The sequence below is a fragment of the Phyllobates terribilis genome, unplaced genomic scaffold (genome assembly GCF_046119375.1).
Source record: "Phyllobates terribilis strain yellow unplaced genomic scaffold, ASM4611937v1 Scaffold_11__3_contigs__length_659146591, whole genome shotgun sequence".
NCBI lineage: Eukaryota > Metazoa > Chordata > Amphibia > Anura > Dendrobatidae > Phyllobates > Phyllobates terribilis.
This window is the reverse complement of record NW_027362771.1, coordinates 273,914,453-273,930,834: the sequence shown is the minus strand read 5'-3', so window position 1 is coordinate 273,930,834 and position 16,382 is coordinate 273,914,453.

The window sequence follows — 16,382 nt, the reverse complement described above, 5'->3', positions numbered from 1 at the left end:
CTCCACTCCATCCATCTGGACCATCGAGCGCTGCACGGCACTCATCCGTGAACAAAACAGTTTTGAAATCAGTCTTCATGTAATGTTTGGCCCACTGGAGCCGTTTCTGCTTGTGTGAAGTGGATAGAGGAGGTCGACAGGATGGCGCATGCACAGCTGCAAACCTCTGAAGGACCCTGCATCTTGTTGTTCGGGGGACGTTGGAGGCACCAGCAGCTTCAAAAACTTGTCTGCTGCTATGACAAGGCTTTTTTGCCGCTGCTCTTTCAACCTGACGTAATTGCCTGTAGGAAAGAGTCCTCAATTTGCCCTTATCAGCACGCACACGTGTGTACTATGAATCAGCTACATACTTCTTGATTGCCAGGACACTTCATCCTGATCATCGCACAATGTTGATTGTAGTCATGCCTTGACCTAAACACTCCACAATTTGTTGCTTCTCAGCAGCCGACACATCCTTTTTCTTTCCCATTTTGGCAGAAAATGTAGGCTGCTTAATAATGTGAGAGAGCATTCTTAAGTAGTCTTGCCTTTCATTGGACACACCTGCCAAACTAATTAGCACAGGTGTCTGCAATTGCTTACAGTGATATAAAGAGCCCTGACACACATCACCATCAATGAGTTTAACTGACAAACAAACAAATTCTTCCCTCATCACTCCTAAACACTTTTTGTATAATAATTTGGAACGCAGTGTACATGTGCTTTTCCACAAAACACCAGTGGTTCACGTAGTGAATCTTACAGTTCTAACTTGCCAACCGTGGTCTGTATGGAGTTGTTCAATAAAGGGCCCAAAATTAAGATAACATAGATGGGAGAGGTCTCTATGAATAGGAATTCCTAAGTATTTGATACCCTGTGAGGGCCAGGCAAAGGGAAAGTTGGACTGGATGGAATCCTATATGGATTTGGGGAGGGAGACATCGAGGGCCTCAGACTTCGCTGCATTGATTTTAAAATTTTACCATGTAACAAAGTGATCTATTTCAGCCATAACAGCATGGATGGATATATGTGATTGAGTGATATATACTAGGACATCATCAGCAAATAGAGAGCACTTGTACTCGGTGCCTCCCACCTCAATCCACCTAATATTGGGGTTATGGCGAATTGATGAGAGCAGGTGCTCCGTCACTAGGATGTATAAGAGAGGGGACAGAGGACATCACTGCCTTGTCCCATTGGTGATTGTGAAAGGTGATGAAAATGTTCTGACGCACCCCCTGGGCCTTGGGACACCCGGAGCCGGACCCTTTTTGGTGGATGCTGGTGGTTGTAGTCTTCGTGGCGGCGACCCGGTTCCGTGGCTCAGGGCGGTCAAACCAGTGGCGGAACTATTTATGTGGTTTTCATGTTTAAATGTCCGACTACGCCACCCGTGGATTGCGGTCAGAGTGAACCACCGCTACAGGGCAGACCACTGAGGCTGGTGTTGTGGGTGCAGCAGAGCGTAGCATAACTCCCCACGGGAGGAGTATAGCCTCAGGGCAGTGTATGCGAAGGATGGGGGTGATGGTGCAGGGCAGCAGCAGTAACAACACGGAGTCAGTGATGCAGTTCAGGGCCTTTACTCACAGTTCTTATTATCCAGACCACGTCTGCAGGTAACGGCTGCCCACGTCGTACTGTGCTCACCAGGTGAGGGGCTCAGACAACTCCCAGATAACTTTGGAGCACTTCACAGGACCCCCTTTGTGTGTCCTTTGTCTGGCCTTTCTTACCAACACTTCTGTCCGGCTGCCTCGGGCCTCCTCTTGGTAAACTTGGCGCCAGTTTCCCTGACCCTATGTGGTGCCTTCCTAGCGGGTGTAGCGAGGGGCTGCGCCACATAAAATGTCAGAGCCTCCGGTTTCTAGCTGAGGGTCGTTTCCTGCCTCCACTAGTTCGGGGACCGGTCTCCCCCTTTGGCCTGACCCCTCCACGCAGGTGGATTCGGGCGTGCGGTGGCGACTCGCCCGTCCGCACCCCTGGGATCCCTTCATTCCTCGTTCCTGGAGCCTTCTCCGCTCCTCTTCCTTCCTTCTCCCTCTTCCAGGCCTGGGCCTCTGTTACTAGGCCCGCCTCCGGAGCAGAGCTCATGCAGAGCCCCTGCTCCCTGCCACTTCTGCTCAGACTTCTCTGCACTGAACTAAGATGGTGCCCACCTTTTATACTCCCTTCTCAATGCACCCAGGAACTGCTTCCTCCCTGCTCCTGCACTACAGGGTTCCCCTTCCTCAGTGTTCCCTCCCCCCACTCCAGCCAGGGACAGGGACTGTCGTGCCCATCTCAGGGGCATATTGGTCGCCCTGCCCCACGGCAATGTGGTGTAATGCATGCAGGTGTCTGGTCCTGATCCACACTCCATCCTTACCTGAGAGTGAGATATCACACCTCTGGGTGAGGTGCAATACGTCTTTAGCAACCGAGCCCTCAGGGTGCTACAGTTCCATTTATCTTCAGCCTAGGTGACGTATTGCGATACAGGGCCGTGATTTTGGCTATAAAAGGGTCCTCTAGACCCCTACCCCAAGCTTTTTAAGAGAATCATATATGGCGTGCCAGGAGACTCTATGGAATGCTTTCTCAGCATCCAACGAGAGTATCTAATTACAAATTTTTAACTGCATCTAGCCCAGGAAATACTTTGTGCCTAGTAGCAGTGTCTGCTAGTAAGCGGATTATCCCGGCTGTTAAGCAAGCTGCACCACCTGTAGTTTAGACACTTAATTTTTTCAAAGGAAATGCTTCGGGACCATGGGATACTTAGTGAAGAGCATCAGGAGGCACCCCAAGGCATAGGGGCTGGGACTGGCAGTAGGATGACTTGCGGTGGACAGCCGAGCTCGATCCTTATAAAAGCTTTTTAACTGCAGCAGCTTTAGTGGACGCTACTGGAGCTGGAATTACCGCGGCTGCTGGCATGAGACTTGCCCTCCAATAGATCCTTGTAAATGGATTTAAAGTGTATTCATTCAAATTAGAGAGACAATTTAAATTAAAAAGCTTAGAGCTGCCTCCACCACAGGGGGGCTCGCTCGACCCACCAGCGGACAGGCACCAGTATTGGGAGAGGGGGGCTGGCCGTCAGGGTTCACCGCGGCTCTGGCACAAACCCGGCGACACGGAGGTGGCACGGGCAGGAGCGGACTGGCCGTGTCGGCTTCTCACTTTTTGGATTTTAGAAGGGCATGACATGCCTATATCTGTGTCTCCCCCTCCTTTTACTCCTCCACCTCTTTTATTTTCGCATGACTATATGTACTTGTCACTTTTCCATGTGTTAGTTATGTCTTCTGAGCAGTTTGTCAGCTTTTGGACACCTTTGAAGGTGTTTTCTATGTGTTTCTATGTGTTTTTGTTTGCCTGCCATTGGTTTTAACGGTGTTCGAAGGTGTTCGACGAACAGTTCGACGAACAGTTCGGCGAACACACGGGTGTTCGACGAACCGAACCGAACTCGAACACTACGGGGGTGGCTCAACACTAGTAAACAGCTTATCTTTGGCTGTTCGTTCACATTAAAGGGACTTATAAAGTACTAGCTTTTACCCGCGGCTTCGCTCGCGTGGAATTTGATCTTCCACATTAAGTTTCGTGACAGATCATTTTAATAGTAAAAAAAAATAATCTTATTTAGTTACTCGTACATCCAAAATTTCAGATGTCTAACTTCAAAACTGACGGATTCCATACAATCTTTGAACCCCTATAATATGAAGAGGGAAACTCTTGAGGGTGGAATTATCAAAATTCCTTTCTTAGTGCTCATTTAAGCTATAATAGAACCTATCTGCAAATTTCAAGATGCTAAGTTCAGTGGTTTCGGCTGTGCGTTGACCGCTAGGTGTGTCTGTCAATCAGGTTTACAGTTTTATATAATCTTCGCCTGTATGGTGTGTTTATAAAAAGTAGCCCTATGTCCTTCCCCAGGCTTGAAATTATCCATATCAAATTTCATCACAAACGGATTACTAAACACTGATTAATAAACAGGACGGACTGAAGTTACTTGTGTTTAATATTGTTCGTGTTAGTAAAGAATTAGTATGTAATTGGAATAATGGACATCTGCAGGTAATTTATCTGTGTTTTTACTGCAATACACTCCTGTAAACTGTCATTTGATTTCTTTCGTTCAGCGAAAATATGTAGATTTTGCGATTTAGAACCACGTGAGCAAGCTACGTATAGCTGACCGTGGGAAAAACAGGGCGTGCCTAAATGTATCCCCGCTACCTTCAAAGTTTGCCCTTGCGATTTATTGATGGTCATTGAAAATGCAACTTTAAGTGGGAACTGCAAACATTTGAAATTAAAGGGTAAGTTATTGGGTATTATTGGGATGCGTGGTATAAGAATATTTTCACCCTTAGCTTCTCCAGTTGAAATTGTGGCCTTTACAATGTGCCTGCCTAGTTCAGTGACTCGCAATCTAGTGCCATTACATAATCTCGGGGCGTCCAAGTTTCGCATTAACAAAACGGGTATACCGACCTTTAATTCGAGCTTATGAGATGAGACCCCGGATAGCTCCAAAGAGTTAAGAAACTCCACGGGGTAGCTCGTACAGTCTTCAGATGACATGACTGTGTCGATGGAGTTGTAGGTTGTTGCATCGCTGGTTACTTGGTCTAAGATAATTTTATTGATTTTCACAACTGTTTCATTTCTTGGTGCTAGTATAGTTCTTTCACATAGCCAATTTTCATCGTGGATGTTTTGTTGCAAATTTGGAAAAACTTGAGCAATAAGTGCGTCTTCCGAATCCACAACATGACAAAATTGGTTAGTGAATAGAACCATACCTTCTTCGTCAGTTTTGATTCGACCTTCACCGATCTCGAGCAGTTTCTCAGCGTACGCGCCTGACTCTAGATCACTGAATAACTGGACACGCATGTTGGTGGTGAGGTGCAGCTTTTCAACTTTGGTCCATAAATATGAGGATTTCAGACATGCGTTAATTTCGTCTGCTGCAGTGCCTCGCTCGATGACAGGCAAAGTTTGCCTAAAGTCCCCAGCCAATAAAACAACCACACCACCAATTATTGTTTGTTTACTGTGTAAGTCTTGTAGACAACGATCAAGAGCTTCGATGGCGCGTTTGTGTGACATTGTGCACTCGTCCCACACGATTAGTTTGCACTGTTGCAACAGGAGGCCACGGGCGCTGCTCTTGCTGATATTACACGATGGGGTTTCTTCGTTCACCAGATTAAGAGGTAATTTAAAGACTGATTGTGCCGTCCGTCCACCGCTTAGCAATGTTGCAGCAATTCCAGAGGAAGCCACAGCTAATGCAATGTTATGACCGCTACGAATTTTTGCTAAAAGTAAATTAAGCAAGAAAATTTTTCCTGTACCACCCGGGGCATCAAGGAAAAAAAAGTCCGCCTTCACCATTTTCAACTCGTCCTACTATTTTGTGATAAATCTTTCTTTGATCAGGTAGCAAACGTGGCTGAGTTTCGCAAACGTGAGCGTCTAACTGGTTGGTATCATAGCTTAGCTCTTTTATCAACTCGTTCGACAGCTCTCCTCTACGCCGCGGTGAGGGTAGACCAAAATCGGACAATTTCTTTCCAGAAATTATTAATATTTTGTCCTCGATAAGCCCCAATGCCTCATTGAAACAGAGATCATCGTTAACGTGATCCATTCTATCAAATGTGTGCATGATATCCTCTGATAACGCAGTTTTATACTTGTGCCAGAGTTGTAGAGGATTGGATAAACCGCAAGTGCATATCAATATGGCAAACAGCTCTCTTATTTGCGCCAGGGAGCGACATAGCACGGCCTCTTCTAAGGTGGTATCCCAGTGGTTATCATCTTCCAACAACCCCATCTTCTCACACACCTGCCGAAAAGTTGCAAGTTCTTGACCTTCAAATGTTTTTAAATCCGAGAATTTGGTTGGACCCCTTATTACATTCAGCAGCATACTCAAGCAATAACATTCAAAATTGCTAACGTGCACCGTGTAAATGCGACCTAGAGCGTCTCCTGCCTTCACACCTGGACAGCCATCGACAGGTGTTCCTTGTAAACGATGTTTCCATTGCTTCCGTGCCACATTATAAGTATAGTAGCGAGGCACGTCAATGTAAAGTAATGTTTTTGCAAACGTATCACTTTGGCACAACAGGAAAAATGCAGTTAGTGTAGTTTTAGGTGGTGCTTCTAATCTCTCTCTAAAATTATTTTCCGTAAAGTAAACCCTCTCGCCATTGGGTAAATGAATCGCGAGATGAGTGACGGTTGGGTGTCTCTCGTGCAGAGGCAGACCTAATATTCGCCACACTGCTTCGTTACTACTAACATATCGGCCGGTTCTAAAGGTCTGCACCTCATCTCTTGGGTCAATGTTAACATTCCCTTGCTGGCGGATGTTAAAAATAGCCTGGTCGCTACCCTTATTAATATATTTACAAATATATTTTATCGCCTGTACCGTATTACAGAACTGTACATTTAAATGAGAATTAAACATTTTTGATAAGAGTGGAGAATATGGGACCACCCATCTATTGTCCACCAATACTTCCTGTGTTCCTCTACGGGTTTTTATAATCGTCGTGCGTCCACCATTCTCTGGTGCTCTGCGCCTGTACAAAGGATAACCTTTGTCATTGGTTTGAGTATCTTTTAAAAGCTTCCTCGGATATTTTTTGGTACATTTTCCTTACTTCATGCATGGCGATGAAGAATTGAATGTACCACATGGCCCGTGAATCATATTCTTTGTCACTGTATCATAGAGCATTTGATCGGTTTCTGGGTTTGGTATCTCAGCACATATGATTTAGTCAATTTGGTTCGGATGCAATTTTTCCTTTAACCACAGCAGTAAGTGCACATGAGGCAAACCTCGCTTTTGCCACTCGATCGAGTACATGAAGCATTGCATATCACCAAATATGTTACCTTTTGTAAGTAGAGCTACCAACTTCTATACTTTTATTCTAAATACTCGAGCCGTTAAGTCTTGTCTGTCCGTTGAATTTTGACCAGCCATAAGCTCTTTGGTGATTTCTGGCCAAGCGAGGTTGCAAGTCATTGTAATAAATAAATCAGGCCTCCCATAATTACTTACGTATGTGAACGCATCTTGTGTGTATTCGTGTAGGTATCTCGGGCTATTTACAAATGATGACGGGAGAATCACCATCTGACCTAAGTTATTTGGATCCAAATCCGCATCATTTCTTATTGCATCTTGCAAGTGAATATAATTTTCTGCGCGCAGTTTTTTTTGATTTAAAGAAATGAACCTTAAGCGCTCACTTTCCATCTTTACATACATGTCGACCAGAAACTGATGAAGTAGGAGCCTACACTTAAGCATCAAATTAAAATTGCTGTGACGGACCATGTGAAAGGCTTAAAAATCTTTGCAGGACACCTTTTTGCTTGGCATTGCTTGTTTGGTAATTGGATTTATCTGAGGAATATCAATGCTGTACCCTTCTTGTCCTTTCCAAAAAATTATTGGGCACTCGAGAGCGTCATAGAATCTGTGTATCGGGAACCCTAGTGAGCATGCCATCGCGCGGCTGCACAACGATGTCCCGAGACATAGTTTGTTAGCTGCTGTAATAGTTAGTAGCGATTTCATTGTAGTAGGGGCATTGAATCATCTCTCATGTTGACCACGTGGTACACGGTCTGGGTGAATCACTACTTTGAAATGATCATTCTGTCTCTAGCCGTTTTAAATTCATGCACCAAAATGTTGTGGTCGTGAAGTACTCGTTGTAATTTTTTAACTATGTTTCAATCTACGCTTTGCACGCACTCAGTACGCCTGTTGATTTGTTCATCTTCGTCACCTATGAAATAAACTTGTAAAAATTGTGGTTGCGAAATGGACGAAGGAATTAAAGAACCGATACGGTGGTATCCTGGCATTGAGACAATTTGATCTGCTCCAAAAGACGTCATATGAAAGCACATGTTGTATTTTCTTATATTATTTAGAAAAAGGCGAGATTCATCAGTTTCATTAGAGAAAAGCTCTTTTAAAGGTTGAACTGGCTCGTCTATATAAGGAAGAGCTACTTTCCCGGCCAAACAACACATACCTGCTGCTTCCTCTTTCCACTTAAGAGCTCCGCAATATTTGCAATCTATGGTCATTGCTTCTATTTTTATAAGCTTGTGAGTTTCATAATCAAGAGTCTCGTCATACTCAAATGCAGCTTTATTAAACAATTATCCATGTATTTCTTGTAAATGTTTGACGTCGCTGTGCTGCCCTTTCAGCAACAGTGCGTCTGCGAGATTCGGCCATTTCATAAGTTTCAGTGGCTCTTTGGGATGCCATGTAAGTTGCTTGCTGCTGACGTCGAGCTTGGGACTGTTCTGGAGTTTCAGCAGCCCGTTGAGATGCCAAAAACTCCGCATTCCATTCACGTCGGGCTTGGGATTGTTCTGGAGTCTCTGCAGCTCTATGTGCCGCACAATGCACCGCCTGCTCAAGCCTTCGTTGCTCGGCTTGTTGAGACATCTCATCACGTCTAATTACTTTCATAGCTCGGGCTTATTAGAGCTTTGCGAAATGTTAGACTTGCGCTTTCGCGGCATTTTTATAAGTACTAATTACAAAGTAGGTACTTAGTAAAGTTCAAACAAAATATTAAAACAATCTAATTAGTTATATTACGATCGCTGTACAGACGATATCAGTTGTATATGACTGGTCTATGAGGAGCAGCTGTGGCGCGGTTACCCATAGCAACCATTTCCAGTGCTCTGTGGGAGCTGAGAGCAGCCTGCTGGTGCTGTGGGTGACATGCTGTGCTGCACACACACAGGGCTGTGCTGCACACAGGAGGGGAGGACACCATTTGTGTAGCGCTGCTGCCGGTGCTGTCAGGCTGCAGTGTGTGTGCATCCTCCATGGAGCCGCGCTTAGGTTACTGCCCCTCCCCGTGTGTGAGTCACTTCCCCTCTGCCCAGGTGAGGCGCTCGGAACTTTCCCGGCTGGTGCAGGTGAGCGCATGTTTTATTATACGGTGTTATGTGGAGGGACAATGGCGGCGGGGACCCCCTGTGTGAATACAATGACGGCCCGGTGCCCCCGGGCAACCTGCAGGAGGAAGCCTCACACTCCCCCCGGGCTGTGGGCGCGGGCAGGCCATGCTGGGACGTATAGTTCCCTAGTAACCAGTTCCTGACTTATGGGCTGTTTTCTGTGGTTTGTTTTGTTTTAAGTCTGAGAAAATGTCATAAATTATCCTTCTCCCTTCAGCTGTTTCCAGAGTGTAATGTATCAGGTTGAGCTCATGACTGACAGCTGCCAAAGTTTCTTGGAAATGTCTGTCCCTGGGGGTCGTGTGTGAACCCCCTGTGCCACACTTGTACCTGGCCACGGTATATGATCACCCCTGTATTCTGACTGTGGACAGGCGGTAACTGTGACCTCACTATACAATGATCCACTATGGGCAAATTATTGTATTATCAATCTCTTCTGACTGCTGTAAATCAGCCATTTAAATATCACCTGTGTATGTGTGTATATAAGATAGCTCTCAAAGGCCAGATTTTTTTCCGACTTAATTGACATGTATCGTTATATTACGACCAAAATTACATAAAATCATTACAAATTGTAGCCTATATGTTATTCCGATGTATAATCTATATTACTGTAAAGTTTCATGCAAATCCGTCCAGTAGTTTTTTCGTGAAAGAGTACCAAACATACATACTCACAAACTTTCGCATTTATAATATTAGAAGGACTGGCCAATCACTTTAGAAGATTAATATATAGTCTTATAAATGTAAAAAAACAAAACTAACCCAACCATATGTTGTACAGCTTTATTGTTTTTCTTAATTTTTAAGTACTGGCTTTTTGTAATAGTGCAAAATTCAATTTTTATTTTCTACTTAGCTAATAGTATCAACTTATATACTAGTGCAGCAGAGATGTATGAACTGTATTGTTTCTTATAAGATAGTTTTGTTCTATTTTAGTATTTGTTTGAAATTTGTCTAAACTTTTACATCCATCTGTTCCATTGCACTTTCTCCCTGTTCAGATGTCTGAATGCGCATGTCTGTTGTTGGATCATTATTCAGTGGCAAGCAGGAAACAAAAAATATAACTTTATTTGGAGACTGTGATTGCTTTATTTTGGAGGAAGCTATGCTTAATATCATATAAATAACTAATGGTGAAAAAAAACATTAACTGATTGTAAGTTGTAAACCTTAGTGGGCAGGGACTTCTTTCCCTACATACCACTTCAATACTTATTTAATCATGATTATTGTTCTTGTTTTGTAAATTGCTAAACTACATACCAGGTAAAATACTAGCTAGCCTAGGAAACATGAAAAAAGTCTCTTCAGAACTGTGGATTTTTTGAATCCAGACAGTTATAAAAAGAGACATAAAATATCTGTAAACATATGACCTTCTTGCTGATATTTTTCCAGTAAAAATATAAAAGAATGCTAAAAATGTAAAGAGGGAACTAAAAAAGTATAAATGGCTAAAAAGATAAAATATAAAAATGGCATATTTTATATTTTCTGACTCTAAAGCCAACATTACTCAGAAGTTTATCTTAACTGAACTTAAAATATCATCCTTATGCCTATTAAAGTGAGCATCATGCATCAAGTAGAGTTCAAGCTACAGCCAAATAATAATTGCTTAAAAATATTAATCCTAGAGAGAGTATAATTAAAACCAGATTAGTAGTTTCATCTTCAATAATAATAGATGACTATTTTTTTCTGTCATGTCCTCATTAAAGAAGGATTAAAAAAACTTTTTTATTTTGTTTTCTATTTTTTTTATTCTTTAATTATAAGTTAACAATGGTGTGTAGAGTGTCTTAGCAAGAAACACAAAGTTAAGTATAAAAAAAGTCCCTCTCCAAAAACATAGCAATACAAATAAAGAATACAATTCAAGACACATAGAATCCCAAAAAATCTATTTCGCTCACAAACTGACATCCTTCAAAAAAGTATATTTGAATTACAGACTTGACCTTTTTCACTTTTCTATATGAACTGTACTAAATAGCCAGTATTCACCTGATCTGACATGACAGTGACACATACTGGAGGTGTGAGAGTGTATTTTGGCAACATAACAGCCATATACTGTATATTGTAACATAAATGTAATGGATTAGGAGTAAATTGTGTTATCCTGCTAAACACCAAACCCATGTGGGAAATGAAGTGAATAATTGTATTGCTGTAGTTTTGGCAATGAACTATAGTTTGCTCAAGAAAGAACCATTGTGTATTGTAAAAAAATGTCTTAAAAGGTTCAAGATCCAAAGTCTGTAGGTATGTTAGTGCTGGCTACTTTTCAGCCAAAGATTTCCTGACACCTTTTATTTCTAAAACATCTTCTGTAGTAATTGAAAGAAGAAGAAAAAAAACAAATTTGTTACAAGACAAGACGCAGGACAGAAGTACAGAAGACAGAAGCAGGACATAATACAAATTAATTCAGAATTCAGAAATGGCTGAAATAGAGCATGGAAAATATATTTACACGGTCACTGCATTTTATCAAATCTCCCTTATATTTCTGAAAGATAATTCAATTAAAAACATTAATATGTATTAAAATGGTTTGTGTAATGCCTATTGTGTGCTACACTGGAAATATTTTTAGTGATTTTCCTTCTGAAGTTATAATGAAGTCATACGTCATAACATTTTATGTGTATAAGTTTACATATAGTAGTTGTCAGTAAATTGCACTTTCATACTTCATGTTACTATAAAGTCTTGCTCCCTTTTCCCAGCCTTTAGCTAGCTAGTACATTTCTCTGTTACCAAAAATTCGGCATTTAAAACAATCTATAAATAAGGCTGAAGTGCTTTGGACGTGTGGAAGGTCTATCCAGCCTCTGTCTCTATTCCTCATGCAGTGCTGCCTTCTCTTGCTTGTCTGACTGCTCCTTTGCAGTGTGACTTTAAGCAAATAAACTGACAGTCAAGCAGGAGAAGGCAGTGCTGGGCTGGGAATAGGCAGAGGTTTGGGAAGTGCTTTCACGCATCCAAAGCACTTTAGTCTCATTTGCATATTGATTCAAACTCTGATTTTTTTTCGGTATTGGAGGAACGGACTGGTTAGATAAAGATATTGATAGACTTGTCTTTGCAAAAGTTGCATGTGCATATAAATAGTTAGGCTGGTGAAATCCTGCAGACAGATTCCTTTTAATAAATGTAGCATTCATAAAACTGCAACCATTGAATTAAAACCAAAAAATAAATGTAAACATTAAAGGGGTTTTCCCACAAACAAAAGTTCATTTTAATCAATAGATCTTTCAAATGTTAATCCGTTCCACAACTGAATGTATTTAAATAAAATGTTCCTGTGCTGAGATAATCTTATAAATGTGCCCCTGCTGTGTGCTGTATAATGGCTGTGTCTGACCGTGTATGGAACACGGTCTGATCAAACCATATCTCCTTGGCAGGGGAGGAAGCAAAAAAGCATACAGACATTTCAGCAGGGGATCACAGCTGATTCTTTCTTTGAAGTAAAATATTGTTTAAAAAACGGAAGTGAAATGTTTTACCTCACAAAAAGAATCAGCTGCGATCCCCTGCTGTAATGTCTGTATACTCTTTTGCTTCCTCCATTTCTCAGGAGATGTGGTATGATCAGAAAATGTTCCCTACACTCTCTTATAGCCAAAAGATCTGATATATTTCTGTCTTATGATGCAGTTGTGTTGCAACTAGTGATGAGCGAGCACTAAAATGCTCAGGTACTCGTTGCTCAGGATGAGCAAATTGGAATGGTCCAGTGCTCGGTCCGAGCAACGAGCTCAATGTAAGTTTATGGGAAACTCGAGCACTTTTCCCGTGGTCCCCCTGGCGGTCTGCAGAGGGCCTAAAAATTGCCCAAATCGATGGGAACAGTGCTCAAATGACATGGGAACAGCATGGGGAAGACCCCTGGAAGCATCTCTGACTCCCAGGTCACTGCTGTCAACAATATTGTCAGAGTATTACGCCACTTATATGGACTCACAATAAAACATACAAAAAAGAAACCAAAATGGATTTTCCTGAGAAAAATGCTGAGGAACATCCTTTCCAGGGAAATGTCTTGTATATAAGGCAAAATAAATATACAAAAACAAATATGCTCCTCTACACCTTGGGCTATATTCACACACAGCATTTTTGATGCATTTTTGCACTTTTGCATTGCTTTCAAAGGTGAAAAATACATTCACCAGTAAATGTCATTTTAACATTTTACAACCTTATCTGGCCATGTAGTGTGTAAGACATCATTAGGCACATCCTGTTTCATTTATGATGGAGGGACTCTGAAAGTCACAAAGACTATTTTAATAGGGCCATCAGGTGGCCCTTGTTATTCTTAAAGGGCCAGCAATCGGCACTCAATATTGTTAGAGGGCCATCTACTGGCTATGCTTTATTGTTCCCATTATTAAAGAGTGGGTCTCCTATACTGTTATTGCATATGCAGTGACTACAAGCGCTGCCAAATTTTGGGAAAAACCTCAATAATAATTTAAAGACTCATAGAGGTGGACCTCAGTAATGACATAATGTTATTAGAAAGGAGCGGTTCTGCTATCCAGTTATAGGGTATGCAGTGAGTACAAGGGCTGCCAAAATGTAGGAAAATCCCCAATAACTATTTAAAGACACATAGAGGTGGGCCACAGTAATGACATGTTCCCATTAGAAAGGAGCGGGTCTGCTATCCAGTTATAGGGTATGCAGTGAGTACAAGGGCTACCAAAAGTTAGGAAAAACCCCAATAACAATTTAAAGACACATAGAGGTGGGCTTCAGTAATGACATGTTCCTAGAAAGGAGCTGTTCTGCTGTCCAGTTATAGGGCATGCAGTGAGTATAAGGGTTGCCAAAATTTAGGAAAAACCCCAATAACAATTAAAATACACATAGAGGTGGGCCTTAGTAACAACATGTTCCTAGAATGGAGTGATTCTACTATCCAGTTATAGGGTATGCAGTGAGTACAAGGGCTGCCAAAATTTAGGAAAAACCTCAATAACAATTTAAAGAGACATAGAGGTGGGCCACAGTAACGATATGTTCCCAATAGAAAGGAGTGAGTCTTCTATTCAGTTATAGGGTATGCAGTGAGTACAAGGAATGCCAAAATATAGGAAAACCCCAACAACAATTTAAAGACACATAGAGGTGTGCTTCAGTAACGACATGTTCCTAGAAAGGAGCTGTTCTGCTATCCAGTTATAGGGTATGCAGTGAGTATAAGGGCTGCCAAAATTTAGGAAAAACCCCAATAACAATTTAAAGACACATAGAAGTGGGCCTCAGTAACAACATGTTCCTAGAATGGAGTGATTCTACTATCCAGTTATAGGGTATGCAGTGAGTACAAGGGCTGCCAAAATTTAGGAAAAACCCCAATAACAATTTAAAGAGACTAGAGGTGGGTCAAAGTAACGATATGTTCCCATTAGAAAGGAGTGGGTCTGCTATCCAGTTATAGGGTATACACTGAGTACAGGGGCTGCCAAAATGTATGAAAAAGCACAACATCAACTTAAAGACACATAGAGGTAGGCTTCAGTAACTGCAAGTTCCTAGAAAGGAGCGGTTCTGCAATCCACTTATAGGGTATGCAGTGAGTACAAGGGCTGCCAAAATTTAGTAAAAACCACAATAACAATTTAAAGACACATAGAGTTGGGCCTCAGTAATGACATGCTCCTACAAAGGAGCAGTTCTGCTATCCAGTTATAAAGTATGCAGTGAGTACAAGGCTACCAAAATTTAGGAAAAACACCAATTACAATTTAAAGACAGATAGAGGTGGGCCACAGCAACGACATATCCCTAGAACGGAGCTGTTCTGCTATCCAGTTATAGGGTATGTAGTGAGTTCAAGGGCTGCCAAAATTTAGGAAAAACCCCAATAACAATTTAAAGATACATAGAGGTGGGCCACAGAAACGATATGTTCCCTTTAGAAAGGAGTGGTTCTGCTATCTAGTTATAGGGTATGCAATGAGTACAAGGGCTGCCAAAATGTAGGAAAAATTCCAATAACAATTTAAAGAGACATAGAGGTGGGCCATAGTAACAACATGTTCCCATTAAAAAGGAGCAGGTCTGCTATCCAGTTATAGGGAATGCTGTGAATGCAACTGCTGCCAAAAATTTGCAGGAACTCCAATGCCCCTTGCAAGAGACGTAGAGGTCAGAGAGCCTCCTGAAAACAATGTTCCCATTATTAGGAAGTGGTTCTCCCATACTGTTTGCCTATACAGTGAAGCAACGGCTACCAAAAATTTGGAGGAACTCCAATGCTCCTTGCAAGAGACGTAGAGGTCGATGGCCTCCTGAAAACAATGTTCCCATTATTAGGAAGTGGGTCTCCCTTGCTGTTTACCTATGCAGTGAATGCAACGGCTGCCAAAAAGTTGCAGGAACTCCAATGCCCCTTGCAAGAGACGTAGAGGCCAGAGGGCCTACTGATAGCAATGTTCCCATTATTAGGAAGTGGGTCTCTCATACTGTTGGCATATGCAGTGAATGCAACAGCTGTCAAAAATTTGGAGGAACACCAATGCCCCTTGCAAGAGACGTAGATATGGTGATATGGTAGATATGATGGTGATATAGTAGTGGAGGATGAGGATGAGGACAAGGAGGAGGACAAGAGCCAATAGACAAAATCAGGAAGCTTATACCCATGTCTGGGTGTGAAGACAGAGGTGCATGGGAATAGAGTTAAACCTCTAAAAAAAAAGACACTGTATTTGAGTTTGTTACGCTGCTATTATTTGGTGGTGTTGAGTAGTCTGGCCCAATCCAGCTCTTGTTCATTTTTATGAGTCAGCCTGTTAGAATTTTCAGTTGACAGGCGGATGCGCCTATCGGTTATAATTCCACCAGCGGCACTAAAAACCGTCTCTGACAAAACGCTAGCGGCAGGGCAGGCCAGGACCTCCAAGGCGTAGAGAGTTAGTTCATGCCACGTGTCCTGCTTGGATACCCGATAATTGTAAGGTACAGAGGAATCATGGAGGACTTTGGTATGGTCGGCATGGTACTCCTTCAGCATCTTCTGAAACCTCCTTGTGAAAGTACCTCACGCATCAGGGCCTGTGCGATGGGAGGGTCTGAGAAAACTGTCCCAGAACTTTGACAGTGTTCCCCCTGCCTCTGCTGGATTGAATTTATGTCTCTCTCGCCTGTACTCCTTGGTTGTCCAACGAACTGTGACCTCTGCCACCAGTGTTTTCAGATGGGAATTTTTTAATAATTCCTCAACAAGGGCCTTGTGGTACTGCCCCATTTTATTCGGCCTGTCCGCCATGGGAATAAGAGTCAGAAAGTTCTCCTTGTAGCGTGGG